The sequence below is a fragment of the Homalodisca vitripennis genome, chromosome 6 (genome assembly GCF_021130785.1).
Source record: "Homalodisca vitripennis isolate AUS2020 chromosome 6, UT_GWSS_2.1, whole genome shotgun sequence".
In the NCBI taxonomy this organism is placed as follows: domain Eukaryota; kingdom Metazoa; phylum Arthropoda; class Insecta; order Hemiptera; family Cicadellidae; genus Homalodisca; species Homalodisca vitripennis.
This window is the reverse complement of record NC_060212.1, coordinates 77,953,127-77,969,488: the sequence shown is the minus strand read 5'-3', so window position 1 is coordinate 77,969,488 and position 16,362 is coordinate 77,953,127. Positions and strand designations below refer to the sequence as shown.

General features: G+C 32.0%; 1 long non-coding RNA gene across 1 annotated transcript; it reads right to left on the bottom strand.

The window, feature by feature from the left end:
• Window positions 1-353: 353 nt before the first annotated feature.
• LOC124365225 lies at window positions 354-3,807 on the bottom strand. Its single transcript, XR_006922715.1, has 3 exons — window positions 3,705-3,807; window positions 573-686; window positions 354-428 (listed from the first exon to the last, which is right to left on the bottom strand). It is a non-coding gene; the product is annotated as an uncharacterized LOC124365225 (long non-coding RNA).
• Window positions 3,808-16,362: the final 12,555 nt, after the last annotated feature.

Sequence of the window (16,362 nt, the reverse complement as noted above, 5' to 3'; positions counted from 1 at the left end):
AAAAAATACAGACGCTAAAAACCCCAAGTTCTCAAAAATATGAAAATGAATGGATCAGTCATAATAGTTTCTAACATAAACAAAACGTTGCTAACCTCATATGATAAAAAACTACATTATAAACATAACTCGTAATTGTTTATCAGGCGTTTCATGATGCTGTTCATAAATTAACGCTTATACCAAATAGAAGTTTAATGAATAGTATTTTTACAGCGTTTGATAAAAGCCGGCCTTTACCTTGGTTGAATCCAGTCAGGACAGAGTTAAACTTGGCGCCTAGCTGGTCCTTGGGTCCCCCAGCGTACACCCCCTCCTGTTTGTCGACTGTGAAGAGTTGATGTCCCCGGAAAACGGAAACTCTCGTTGTACTTCCGTCCTTCCCCTCCATCTAGCTGGAGCATCAGTGTAGATCCGTGGCGACTGACCTAGTGGAAAAATTACACATTTGTTGAATTTCACAATATAACTTAGTAGTACTTTTTCGTCGTTATGGATTCAATTAGCCTTTTCCATTAATAAACTAAAATAAAATCAAGTATATTAAGCTGCAAAAATATTTCAAAATTTACCTTTACTGCATGCCACGCTCCATCACTGACATTTACATGATCCAAGCTGATCACTTCCTCTCTTGGTCTTAAACCGTGTAGATTCATCCTCACCTGGATTGTTTTGTCAATTATCTAAACACAATTATACCCAAGATAATTAAAATAATATAAGTACCAATTATGAAACATTCAATAATTTTTGATTTGTAATAAGCACGATGTTTTTATGACATTATAAAGCAGTACTTGTATTTATATCCTATACTGAAACTGTGATAATTCTCGGAAGAGAGAGCATTCCCGTGATATTTTTAACTGAGAAAACTGCAGTACAGTGATATGTATCTTTGTATGAAGAGGTGAAGCATAGACTCATTAAAAAAAAAGTCGTCACCACCGAAAATAATAAATGTAGGGTGATAAATCCAAAGCACTCCCAGTTTTACAGACGATAGACGTATCGTAGTAACTCTCCAATCAAACATGAACAATTTCTAACACGCTGTAATTGTTAAGTGTGGTCAATTACTGTACCAGTAACTATAGTCACTATTGACAACGCTGTCTGCTGGGAGTGAGCGTTGCAGTCAAAAGAAAGGATCAAGAGCTGAGGATAACCACAACACATGTGGCTGTTCAACTCACTGTGGAACAAGCTGTTGGTTAATTAGTACTCTACAGGTTACCAGTTGGTTTCTTAGACTTTCAGCTCCTGTTTTCTCTTATTTTACTTCTGACCCTGCACTAATTTATAATAAACAGCCAATTCTCGACTAATTAGATTTCTAGTATAAAGCAAAAAAGTTTCTAGTACCAAATATTTGCTGGCAATTGAAAGCAGAATGTTTACGTGCTCTTGAATTAAAATTACACATTTCTCTCTGAATATTTAGATGTTTTATTTAAGATATTATAAAAGTGTCCTAGATATTAATATACTTACAAATCATACGCTAGAATCCTGCTTATCCGCGGTATATGGGACCGAAACTACCTCGGTTACGGAAAACTAGGATAATCCAGAGACAATGTGGAATAGTTTATAAATAAACAACAAACATGTTGGATTTTAAAGAAATTGCTATGGATGTGCCAAATTCGTATTTACAATTAATTACAAACAATAGTTGTTATAGAATATACAGAAATATAGAAAGTATAAAAAAATATTTAAAGTTGTGACAAAGTCTTGTATTTATTTTTCCGCTAACCTCTTTCCCCTTTTGGTCGCCATGATGTAGCGCCACCGCTGTAGTGTTAGGAGTTCAAGTAGCATGGACTCTCGCTGTCCGGTGTAGGCAATGGCATTGTCGATCGACTTCAGTCCATCGGAATGAGACTCTTTAGGAGTGATATCGTTTGTGTCAGGTTCATCAGGCTCATGCGGATTGTTGACAATGTGCACAATTGCGTCACCACTAAGGTCCATTTGAACATCTTCATTGCACCTACACGGATATATTCATTTTCTATTTGCTGATTACAAGGAAGCTGATTAGCCAGTTGCGCTAATTCAGATAGGCTTTCATTGACTTCTGTTGATACATTTGTTTATGTTCCATGACAACAGGGACAAACTTATTATAAAACCATTCCTTAAATATCTGGCTGTTAATCCATGCGCTTTTTTGGTTTCAGTACATGGTGGACAAACATTTAACATTGATGTGTTTAAAGGCCCTGGGTTTATGGGCCTTTCTTATCAGTAGAGGTCTCAGTTTAAATGTTTCTGATAAATTGGAGCATGCTAAGAATTGAAAACACACTCTTTGATCTTCTTAAATCATGGAGCGGATTTTTCAGAATTGGCCGCCAAAGTTTTAGTCTACAGCAAAGACATATTGAGCCCAGTCTCATCGCAGTAAAATATTTGGTCACATGTATACCAGACTGCAAAACAACTTGTGCCAATTTATTTACAAATTTTGTAGTTTCTAAAGAATCCGCCGATAATTTTTCACAAAAAAATATTAAGCTGCCTAATACCGTGCCACTTTTCCCACCTATTTACCTGTCCATCGCTGGATGTAAACTGCCATCCCTAAACGTTTGGTTAAATTCGCCTTTGCTTCTAGTATTACGCCGGTTAATGGAGTGCCCAAACTCCGCATTTCAGTAAACCATAAAAAAGGCTTCTGATTTCAGCTCATGTATGCCTTTCTTCATCGTTTTCTACAATAAAAACGGTGCCCCCACTCACACATTTATTAACAAATTTTCTTAATTTTTTGTCGGTTTCGTCCTCCAATCACCAGCTTTTAGATCTGCAGCCACCATTTTAAATGTCTCGCCATTGTCTAAAACGTGTTAATGCTTTCATTTTTTTCTTCCAAAGAAATCACACGCCTTTTTCGTTTTCCACTCATACTGTAAAACTATAAATGTACACGTTCCAAAGCTAAAAAACCGATTAGACCACAGTAACAAAAATAACAAACGAAACGAACTCATCCAAGTAACCTGTGCGACTGACTAGCAGTAGAAACGCCTGTGGCGTTCTAGAAATATGGCAACGTTGCAGCGTCACTCAGTGAAAGTTCATTCCTATTAATAGGCTACGATCAGAGAAGCCTTCTTCCAATAAACGTCGGACTACCTATCATAAATTAGCAACTCTTATGTCACCAAGAGGATACGTAATATATCACTACTAGATCTAGCAACAGCTAGAGTACACTCATTACCAATTGATATAGCCGCTATTCACTAACTCATTATCTTAATATTGTACTGTAACTGCTTGATCTATAAAAAAAAACATGTTTTGTCTTTGAAGGCCTCAGGTAAACCCGTAGCATCGGTTAATCGGGACTCGGATAAGCGGGAGTCTACTGTACTATAAACCTTTATTTGCTCCTACAGTATATATTATATTTATTACTTTAATATGAAATAAATTATATGTGGACAGGTAATACTTACAAGTAAATTTAACACGTCAGGAAATAGAATTTACTAGTTCAATCGATCTTGGAGTAACGAAACGATATGTGGTAGCAATGAATTATAAAATTCATTCAGAAGATTAATGAACAATAAGTAATAGGAATATGTGTGGATTGCTCTTTTAACCTAAAATTGTTTCTTAGATTAATTATTAATGAAAATATCAGAGGTAATAAAAAAAGCAAAAACTAGACAGACACTAACCTGTAGAATTATGTACTCGCGATGGTGCTGATCCACCAGACGAAATAGTTCTCCAGTCTCTTCTCGCGTGCGGAACCGCAGCTGGAGGGTGGTTGAGAACCGAGGGGGCTCAAAGTTAAGAGCAAACTTCACGAAGCTGTCCTGAAGAAATGTTGAAGGCACAGTAGGCGAGGAGCATGAAGGTCCCGAATAGCCAGGGCGACATCTACATACACCGATGGCCGGGAAACATAAGAGAAGCTTCGCATACGCTCCAAGGTGAGCATGTTCCGCATACGGCTTGAGTGAGAGGACATCCGGGGCTGGAGCCTTTGAACATAGCGGGTGCAGCCAAGTCCACTATCTGCGACAAGTTATTAGCTGGTATTACAATAATAATAATAACAGTTTCCATTGATTTCTTTTTAAATACCCAATTTTCAGATAGATATTACTAGAACGGCCAGAGAGAAAACTATCAATAGTAACATTAAATTTCGTTTGACAGGAATAAACATTTAGAAAATGACTTAAGATTTTATTATTTTTATTTTATCAATATTGTTGAAGTTTTTAACTAAACACACATTTCCATTAAATTACTGGAATCTAACATTACATTTTATTTCTAAATACATAACATTTTGAATGATAATGTTTACCTTGCTTTACATTAGGTTTTTAGGTTTTAAATGTTGTGTATTTTAAATTAGTTTAAAGAGAATCTTATATTCAATGTGTCTAAGGAGACAGTATGATATATACCTAACTTTCATTAGATCATGATAGCTCTTCACTTTTTTCACTATTGTGTTATCGAGTTGGTGGGTTGGTGGTAGTGGTTGGTTGGTGGCATTTATATAAAATAAACTTTTCTCTGGGAAAACTTATAATAGAATATTCATAATTTCTTGAAATATTATATTGAATAACAGTATTAAATGTTTATATAAATGGATAGGTAAGCTAAGAATTAAATTCTAGTCTTCCACCCATCCTCTCTAACTTAAACACTGAAATAACACTAAATCAATTCCGAAAACTTGGTGTAGGCGGAAAAATTATTTATCACTAACGTTTATTTATTTTATTGAAATTTGGAACAAAATTGTATTGTCTTTTAAAAGGGTATGTTTTATTTCAAACAGGCTACTAGTGTTTATTCCGTGAGTTCCATAAAAACCAAGCCCAATGGAGGAAATTTTAGGAAAACTACTTTCCGAGGGGGGGGGGGGGGGGGGGGGGGTGGGGGGGGGTAGGGGGGGGGGGGTCCATGGAACTCACGCAATTTATATTGTATTCTTCGTTTTTTTTGTTTTTTTTTTTTTTTTTTTTTTGTTTTTTTTTTTTTTTTTTTTTTTTTTTTTCTTTTTTTTTTTTTTTTTTTTTTATTTTTTTTTTTTTTTTTTTTTTTTAACTTGATCTTTTATGTTTTTAAACTGTATTCATTTATTTTTTTTCGCAAACGGGGGGGGGGGGTTACCAGGAATTCCAATACCTTGCAACTGTTGTAACGTATACAAAGACAGAAAGAGGGAATTCCGTTGGTTTGTTTTAAAACAGTTTTTTCGACAAAATCAGGATCGCATCAAGTATGCTTATTATATGTTATATAAAACTACTTTCCATCATCACTTTGTAACAAGAGCACTAGCGTTACAATCCTATTACCTTGAAAAGACTTAATCTTCTAGAGAGGGCAACATATAGCGTCAATTCGCCTAATGAGAGCATCAATCCGTTATATGGCAAATTCTGAAATATAGATATGGGAATACAACCCTTATAAATTGTAGCCTGCACAGTTTTATTTATGCAAATGCCATTATTTGATCATAAGTTATATTGTTATATATTATCAGTAAGATATCAAAAGTTGTTCAATTATCGAGTTTTTGCAGCTGTGAAAAATACGGCAAACATAAACTACTAATATTATCTAAGACTTAAACATATGTTTCACATTTGGTGTTCTGCATAAAAGACGATACGATCTGTGTCTAAACTTGCAGTACGCGTAAAATATTTACACGAATACTTTTATACGATTTCTAAAGTAAGGTGTGGCATATTTTCACACCTTATTCCTGATAAATTAAAGTCTAACGTTAATATATAGGATTGCACTTAACTGGTGGGATATGTCATAGCTACTAGCACACGCACGTATAATTTTCTCCACAGTCTCCGGTTGGACGGAGAATCACCATATGTTTTGCAACAAAAAATACTGCCAGGAACCAACCAGGGGTTGTATTAGTGTCTCCTGTGGCCCACCTGGCATTCTACTGCAGGCATTCCCGTTCTAAGTTTCGTAATGTTTACACGCCCCGGACTCTCTGGAGGTTTGTGGTTTTTGTCCGCCTCGCTTCCACCACGTTACACGTTCACAACGTTCCATGACGCAAACCTTTTTTTTATTTACGTGTGTGCCTAAAACCACCGCTTTAACCTTCCTTTGAGAAGATGATTTGTCTGAGGTGAATTCCTCATTTCAATATAAATTAAGCGAATTGAGATTACCAATAAGGGGTTAGTCAAGGATCTTTAACTTCTGTAAATAGTCACTGATATTGACACAACTTTACACTGTGTTGCTTGTAGTTAAAAAAACGATATCAATATTTTAACATGTTTTGAATATCCCCGTGGATAAGGATAAAATAGTGGGTTCTCAAATGTGTCCTTTTTTCACACAGTATACTTCAACCATTCATTAAAACATGTTTGTTTAAATCAGGTCCACAATGACTATACAGTTTAAAAGGTATAACCTATCCAAATTAATGGTACTTGTTAATTATTATCGATTTAGTAGTTAATTATATGTGCTAACAACTTTATTTACTGTTGGGTGGGGGGGGGGGGGGGTGGGGGGGGGGGGGGGTGGGGGGGGGGGGGGGTGGGGGGGGGGGGGGGTGGGGGGGGGGGGGGGTGGGGGGGGGGGGGGGGTGGACTCAGCTCGACATAGTCCTTGTGGCACTTGCCTCGGGGCATTGAACTCCATGAGGAACAAAGATTTGATCCAACAGATTGTCCCTTTTGTGTTACTGCAATATTGTGACGTAATTAACAATCTGATTCGTTCTCCGCTTCCAGATAAAGGTATACATAAATGTTTTAATTTTATTGTACTATTTAAAGTGTATTTTTGTTACATAACCGACTTTAATGGATGAGTAGGTTGTTTAGTTTTTGACATAAAAATATATTTTTAGTTACTGGTTTGAAGTTAATAATTTAGTACGGAAGTGAAATAGGTTTTTGAACATACATCAATTACTATTTCTCGCTTTGTAATTTTCCAAATAACGACAGGTGTACCTGTACCATGGTAATTTGTATATACCAGTAATTACTACACTTCAATTCCTTGTGATGTGCAGTTACGTAAAATAGAGCTAATTAAAGGTTGTATTTGTAGCAGGTTAGTGTTTTGAAACGTTTATAAACCACTAACTAAATTTAATCAAATGAAAATCCTTTGTACTTTATTAAAATTATTATTAAGTGCAAAGTATTGATGATACATTAGTAAACAAAATATAAATTGTAAAGTAGGCAAGTATGAATAATCCAGTAGATAAAAATAACTTAACTATATTTTATAGTTGAAAAATGTGTTACAATAATAATGAAAGCTACAGTAATAATATTGTAAAATCTTGTAAAATACGATCAACCATACAACAATTTCACACTTCGTAGCACCATTTTTAAAGATAACTTGTTCAGAAACATGTAATAAAATGTTAATATTTTATCATAATCCTTATAAAGCATAATAAATAATATTACCTTTATCTTCTAGCGTTCATATATCATCTAGTTCCCTTTGATCTATACATTTTGTTTGAAGCAACATAGCCTACGCAAAATTTATTCCTTGTATTTTGGATGCTCATTGGGATAGTTCATTTATTAAAATTTAATTGGAGTAAAATCCAGTCAAACGAAAAATTTTAATTTTACCCGCCAATTATTACTTTATACGGTAATTAATCGTGTGTGTTTGTGTGTGTGTGTGATTTTAAATACACATTTCTGGATAAAGAGCTGAGATTGGTAATCAGATCGGAACGTTATGTGTATCATCATGAATAACCAGTGAAAGGCAATTCGATACAAATAAAAACCTTTAGTTAATTAATATTGTTTTCATTCATTAAGACTGCATAATTACCACATTTAATCTTAGAAAAAAGATTCGTTTCTGGACATATTTTATACAATAAATCTGAAATTAAGGCACCTATCGTGTTCACAATTATATTGTTAACTACTCAAAACTACGTATGTTTTAGGTATATTTGGAGATATTTAAAGGTCAAGTGCAATTACTTATGAAAATTACCTAATGTGTTTAAAATGTCATTGACATTAAAATTCTAACATACTGTATTTATCAAACTTTTTCGTTTAGTTTTAATTATCAACAAGTAGATATTCCACATTTTAACGATTTTCTGTCTAAACACCTAATTACAAACACCAATTAATGTCTCACTTCCAAACTGAGATTCTGTAAAGAAAATTTGGGGTTTCTTTACGACGGCAAAGTATTTATGATGTAAGGTAAATACATCCTGTCTTGATTATAAAACTGGTTTCCACGTAATTTACTTTATTCTTCGCCTTTAGTAAACATAAACGAGATAAACGGCCAATATTCTCGGATATGATGCACGTCTCTTTCAAAATAGCTTTCAGGTTTTTTGTGTGATTACGAAATGTACACTACTTACAAATATTTGGTGTAAAGGTTACCTTTTTTTATATTAACTTTTATCCAGATGCGGAATAAATTGTTTACGTTTTATATATTTGAAACGTTTGGAAAACAAGCTTTGGTGCGGAATGAAATATGCAATAATATTTTACTTTTAATTACAAGTTGAACTTTATTCATATTGTAAGCACACAACTACAAAATATAATCAATTATACAATAGTAGTTTTTTATAACTCTCTGTAAGATATACTTGTTCTTCCTGTACAGATTCAATTAAAATGCGTTGTTCTCACGAATCTCTTAAATTAAGAAACAAAATATACATACAGTGTGTTTCATATTTTGTGCACAGTGAAGTTAAATCAGAAACTTAACGAGATACAACAAATACGAAAATAGGAAATTCAGAGTGTGCTAACAAATTAAGTGATTATGTCGAGTCGTTTACTCAGTCGTGAAACAAGATTTAGGTCACAATTTTTCCAACTGCTCCTACTCTCTCTTCAGTTCTATGTAGTCAAACTTATTCTAAACGAAATAGGTACAACATTTGTTCTAGGTTTCTATGTTTAAAATTTTATAATATAAAACATATTAAAACCAGAAAGTTATAGGCGTAGGGTTTTAAGCCTTTTTTATACAACGAATAATAATTACCTTATAAAAGGAGAGTAAATTTTTATATTGTGATGTACCTTACATGTTGAACATTCATTTTGGATTCGTCAAATAATGCGTAAATAAATATGTAGTGTGCAATTTTGTGAAAGAAATTTTTACTAAACAACTTGGCTGGTTAGTAAGCCTTACTGATATTTTAAATCACATATTAATCATTTTTAGGAACAGATTATTAGTGAAAAACGGAAATTGCATGACAATTTAAGTCTATAAATGATTGTTACTTAAATTTTTTTAACTGATTACAACAAGAGCATGTTACTTTTAAATTTTCTCATATTTTATGATGTTATAAAAAATATCTTAATGGATTAAACATCGTAATAACGTTTTCAATTAAGCTTATTTTACTGTAACCAAAAACTTCAGCTGGTGTTCAGGTTTACAAGACCTAAAACTTTAGATTTTTTTAATAGAAAACAACGTTTTTATGTACAGAGCAACCTGTACTGTATAATTCTTAGGATTTTTAAGATGCTTTTTAAACAAGTTTTATCAACTCAAAACTACTCAAAAACGGAGATTTTAAATTCATTTAAATTAAATTAAATAATTTAAATTCCTATTACATAGGAAACAAATTAAATTATTTATTAATTTTGTTATGCATAAGTACGTTTAAACAATAGAATATTTAAATTTTTTCGATTCCAACTTATTTATTAACTAGATACATTTGAGACCTATTAAATATAAAGCAAGTAAGCATAATAAAAACAATAAAACCTACAATATACATATATATATATATAAATATCTATATATATAAATTAAATAAATATATATATATATATATATATATATATATATATATATATATATATATATATACACACACACACACACACACACACACACACAATAGTACTCCTTTAATAACACCAATACATAAGTTACTAGTACTTACTTGTCGGTGTTCAAACTCTATCTGAAACAAAAAATATAAAATGTTACATTTATAGAAAGAAACAGCCTGGTAACATAAAGAGGTCGGAAAAAAATGTATTCGTTATATTAATTATTATAGTTTTGAATTGAACTATGTTAAAATATTCTATAGTTGTTTCTATTTGGATGAGAGCTTTTGTTTGTAAGTTTGCCCCATATTATTTAAACTCACACTACTGCACGTGAAGAACACTGAATGTTAATCCCAATGCCTTCGTCTAAATTAGAAAAATGATACGTATGAAATATTGTTAAATTTAGTCGCAAAGTTATTACGTTACATTATTTTCATTCTGAAAATCTGGTGATACTAAAAGCGTATTTTTCAAATTGTTATGGAAACAATATTGAATTATGCTATCAAAAATATATCGTGTGAAATTAATCGAACTACTACGATAACTCTTTCTAATAAATAAAAAAAATTCTTTACGGAATAAACTGTGATATTTAATTAGTTTAATTGATGAGAAAATTACAATTTGCTTGATAATATTGAACAGTATGAAATAAAAAAATGAAAATGATTAATTTTGTGAATAGGACGATGAAACAAGCAGGTTTTCCAACTCTCTGAGTTGTAAAACAATACAGTCAAACAGTTTATCCACTGACTGTTACCGTGTAGCTCAAAATTTTCCCGCAGAAACAAGCAATTGCTTTTAACTGTACAGTACGGGTATTATATGCTTAGTATTTTCGAAGTAAAGCTCACTGGTGTCATTTGACGGAATGTACCATGACAACAGTTACAATCTGTCGTTACAAATATAAATAATTTCTTAAACAAATAACACTGGCAGTAATTTTTGTTTATGTATTATGAAAATTGTCCTTTGTTTGAAGATTCTTTTGACAGTGGAAGGATTGTGAAGGGAACAAGACAATGTTATGGACATTTGCCATTGTTCAGTGATACAAAACTCCAGTAACGCTACCTTTCGAAATTTTTCAATCTAATTTCTTTTTTAGGTGAATAAATAAACTAACATATAATTGGAATCTGGGTTAAAGTAAATCATTCGAAATTGTTTCGCACAAATATGAGTTTTATTATTTTAACCTTAATATAAATTATATATTAAGTTATTGATTCACCGGAAGGAAATATCAGACTGCATATCTCAAAACTTAGTTGTATTGATGTTTTGTATCACTAATCGATGGCAAATATCTAAAAATATAATGAAGAGTGTTTCTACAAAACTAATTGGAGGATTAAATTGAAACTTTTAAAATTAAGGACATTTTATTGTAAAATTTCAAATACGATATGTTTATGTTATTAGTTCAGATACCAGGTGTACAATAAACAATGCATTATAATGGTTATTGAATTAACGAATCTCAATTAATGAAAAATACAACAATAAATAATATTAAATACAGGATAGTTATATGTATATAAATTATATGTATATAACGTCAAGTGAGAGATCCGGGTTCGACTCTCGGCGGAGCAAGTACTTTTTGTGCTTCAATGTTTATTGAAATTAAATAAGGCTATTGCCATTTATACAGTTTAACGTAAATCAAAGTCGTTTGACAGGTGTTTGGTCTTAAGATCATATGTTAGTTTGCTTATTTAAACGCATATGTGACAGATACGGCCAAATACAAAATAATTGAATAGGAAAACATGTGAGCGCTCTGTGGTGTAATGGTAGCACATTCACTCGGCAAGTGAGAGATCCGGGTTCGACTCCCGGCGGAGCAAGTACTTTTTGTGATTCAATGTTTATTGAAATTAAATAAGGCTATTGCCTTTTATACAATTTAACGTATATATATATATATATAAAACTTCAGAATTATAAATTTTTTTAAAGCCGCTACACTGAATTTTGCAATATGATTTATTAAATATTAACTATGGAATTAAAGAAAGTCATTATCATTATTTTTTTACAGATTTTTATTTGCACGTATGAAAATGTTTTTAGTAAAACTGCGTGCCATGGATTTATTTCAATGTTTTACAAGTTAAGCTTATGTATTTTCACTAATTTGTCATTTTTGAACATTATCGAAGTACTTTATTAGTCTATTTTTCTATCTGCTTGTCCGTCTGTCTATATGTATGCACAATATGCATTATATACACGATAACATATAAGCTTGAAACTTTATTCATATATTAAATTACAATTAACATTACATTTATTGATCCTCCATGTCACTTTATGGGATTAGCCCTAGCGTTAGTAAAAGTTTTTACATTGATCTTGTTAGCAGCCCTCTATAACATATTCAAATCTTTCAACAAATAAATAACCATACAATCTCAATATATGTTATATAATAACACTTGTAGCCTAAAGAAATTAAAGAGAATAAAAGATATACACGTAATAACAGAGAAGCCGGTTACGAAAAGCCGTATGCTTTGGTGTGTCATATCTAAGTTATTTGGCCCACGTGAGTTGTCCGAAATCACTTTAACACGATGCGGTGGATTCTTTACTTCTGAGCTCCGCAGTCGCTCTCTAGGGATGGCACTCTACTCTTTCTAGCGATGATACGATCTTAGTGCATTTTTTTTTTTAGATGATAATTATTTACGATTTGTATTATAGACACGCTTTCTTGGACGGTAATATGACTATATGCCTAAAGCCCCTTCTTTAAGATGTATAAAAATGCTTCATTGAGTTCTTGTCTCGAGGAGACACCTCTACCATCCACCTATTTATTATACTGATGTTGTTAATAAACTTACAATATTCCCCAGATAAAACCCGTATCAAACGTCACAGGTACTACAGGATACTAAAGTCTTACCAAAAGGTTAGACACGAAAACAATATATACATGTTTAAAAGCGTACGGGATGTTTCTTTATCTCAGATAATTTTTATATAAAACAAATTTTGAATTATGAACTTGGATTTTAGGTACATTTTAAAAGAATCTGAATAAAAGGTTTTCTATCATTGGGAAATATAAAGAGACAAAAATTAAAGTTATTTTTATCTAATACACATTTTTTGTATATAAATAAAACACAACTATACACAATTATTTTATTTCACATAAAGGGATGATTTCACAAAATTTTCGTTCTTTTAATTTTTCCTGTTTACGCTTATAAACTTTGCTACACTCCTACCGTGTTTAAAAATGCACACATATTTCAATGTTGATAAGTTAGTATTCTATAATATTATTCTTCTTAGGGTTGAAGATGCATTTACGAACCCATAGATGAAAAATCCGTAATAAAATAAGTGTTTTACTATTTTATTAAAGAAGAGCTAAGTTATAAAATTTCACTTAAGCCACTCACAGTGGTTAAAATTGAGGATGAATCTCGTAGAAAACCGAAATTTGTGTTTCAATCTTCTTTCAATGGTGGGACTTACAATACATAAGGCTTAGGCTTTCGACAGAAAATATACAGATTTTTTTGTGTTCATCAACCCTATAGGTGCCAAAATAGGGTTGGAACCCCTATATTTTTGTGTTCGCACTTCCCCATGTCGTATATAAATATGGAGTTAGACACAATAATGTAATGATTTAAAAATAAAAATAAAACTAACAAACTTTTGTAAGTACGAAACATCAATACAAGTCAAAATAGGGTTGTATTCCCTGATGAAATATACTTTGTTTTATACTTTACCATTGTTGCAGGAAAGTGACATTTTATAAAAATATGTGTATGAAATCAACAGACTATGTGTGGAGCAAATACCTTATACCGGAAGTAGATAGTGGTGACCAGAAGTAAGCAATTTTTCACCGCAAATTTTCAGATATATGCCTGTACATATTTTCTTGACCTGGCCAACAAGGTACACGCTGGTACGTTTTTACAATAGCCTGATGAAACCGCTTGGTGAATAATGTAAACTGTTGTAACTAATATATCTATCTATATATATTTTTGATTAGAGAAATAATGTTATCCCTATGGGTACATCTTGAGAGAACTAAATTAAAATAGCTACATGTAGTCAATTTTCAACTACAGTATGCATCTCAGACGAAGTAAGTAAATTTTTTCATCGTTGCAATCGTTGCAACACAGCTTTTTCTACAATAGAGTGTATAATATTATTGATTAGATAAACATTGTTTCGTCTTCTGCTCAACTTAAAGAAAGTGCCACTATAGATTTTGTTTTACTTTGTAACCTCTTAAAAATTAAATGAATTGAATCGTTAAATACAATCAACAATAATTTACATACGTAAAATTTGCCCCATTTCGATTGAAAAGTATTATATGACTATAATTTCACCTTATAAGTTTCCCGCTATGATTACTATGGACTTCGATTTTTTTCACTCTGACCAAGTGTATTTCAAGAGATACTGGAGTTGTTTAAGCTGTAGTTTCAATTATTACTTAATTGTGTATAAAAATTTGTTTGTTTTGTTGGTTTTCATTTTTTTTATTCACAATTTCAGGGCCTCAAACACATGGCTGAAGTTTAAAGTAGTTCTGAAACTTCACTTTTTCTGAATTGTTTATTATATCATTTACAAAGAATATACTAAAAACGGTTATTTAATATTGAACCACGTGCAAAGTGTAGGGTAACTGCTGGTTTCTACTGAAAATAATAATTAGCTTATATTTAATGTAAATTATGGGTTTTGTATACAATGAACTGTCATTGATTAATTGTTTAGTGAAATTTTATAACCTCAAGTATTAAGTCTAAGTAAGGCTACATTTACAATATATTAATGTATACATGTTAGGAAAACTAATGAATGTACGTATAAAAATATTATTGGATAAATTATTTTCCGTTAACAAAAAATACATCAAGAGGTATATCACTCTGTTTAATATCCTTATGAATATTTTGGATTAGACGCATTTTTTCAACTGTTATGAATAAGTCCATAACAGTGATGTTAATTATAGTACCTATTCAGTGACATTTGTATCGCAAACATCAGATGTTAATATCAAAACTAATGACAACACCAGGTATCGTAGCAGTGTAGTTAATAAAACAGTTTATCGTATGCACCTGCACATAATGTTAACATCCTACAACCAGTGATGTGGAGACTCATTGTATGATATAACCCTTCAAACCAGCCCCTTCAAAGACCTCATTGTGTTTCGGAATATAACTAACCAATTATGTTGCATATCTTAAGATGGTTTTACTGATAAGTCGTAGTCTCGAATATTATCTTATGACTTTGGACTTTGAGTCTGATTTAGAGATAGTTCAGGTTCGAATCCTGTCTGTGACCGTTGCAATTTTTATCAGTCCAATCGACCTTATACTGTAATGACTCTCCCCCATATTCTGTTTGATAAAATCCTCACACAGGCCAGTGGCCCATGAGGACGGGCAGAATAAGGCATAAAATAAAAAAAAGAAAAACAAAGAAAGGAAAGAAATGTATAATCCTCCACAGTGAGAGTTAAGCTTTAAATCAAATTTAAAAACGTGTATTTAAAAAAAATATATATATTTTTTTTGCAGAGAGTTTAAAACTTTCTTTACTGTCAGAAAGACTGTCTCTCAAACCGTGTGCAGGATAACTCGAGAACAGAATTAGCTGTAAACCTTAGATTTCTTCAGCCAAGTTACGCGACACATGGTATATCGTACTCCTATCTTGTATTACCTTCTATGTTGGAAGAACACGGTAACTGAGGGGTCTAAGGCGACGGATATTGGGTCTGAGTTATAGATAACACGTTCAAATCCTTTGCCAATTCGATGCACTTTCATCAGTGCCATCGACCTTATATAATGTCTGCTCCTTATTCTGTTTCATAAGGCAGCGTAAACACACCATTGGTCCATTACGATGGACATAATAATTATTAAAAGGAAAAAATTAAGTATATTTTATTATTGTTTATAAATATAGTAAAAAGTTCTAATCTTTTTCAAGATGCATCTTACAGCTTTTTTACAATAGTTGGAACAAAATCTTTCCTTTATAATAGTTTTACCGGATATAAATAGGTGTATTTTAAACAGGGTGAGCGCTTTTGTGTAAGTATTGTTTTAAGAACCATTGTCATTTTTCATATTTATGTAATGCACGACTAACTTATTGTAATGATGATCACCATTGATATCAACAGTTGTACAAACAATCTAGCATAAAACAACATGCAAAATGTTTGCGTTTGGGAGTTTATTTTGGAATCCGCTATAATTGATGATATACAACATGTGTAACTATAAACCCTGCAGCGTTTTGGCTCTAAAACCAAGCGTACGACAGCAAACAAAGCGTTGTGTTTAACCTGAAGGGACCGATCAAATCGTTTATTTTTAATCAATACAATGGACATATGCAAATAAGTTAACTTGAGTAGTGCCTTGTA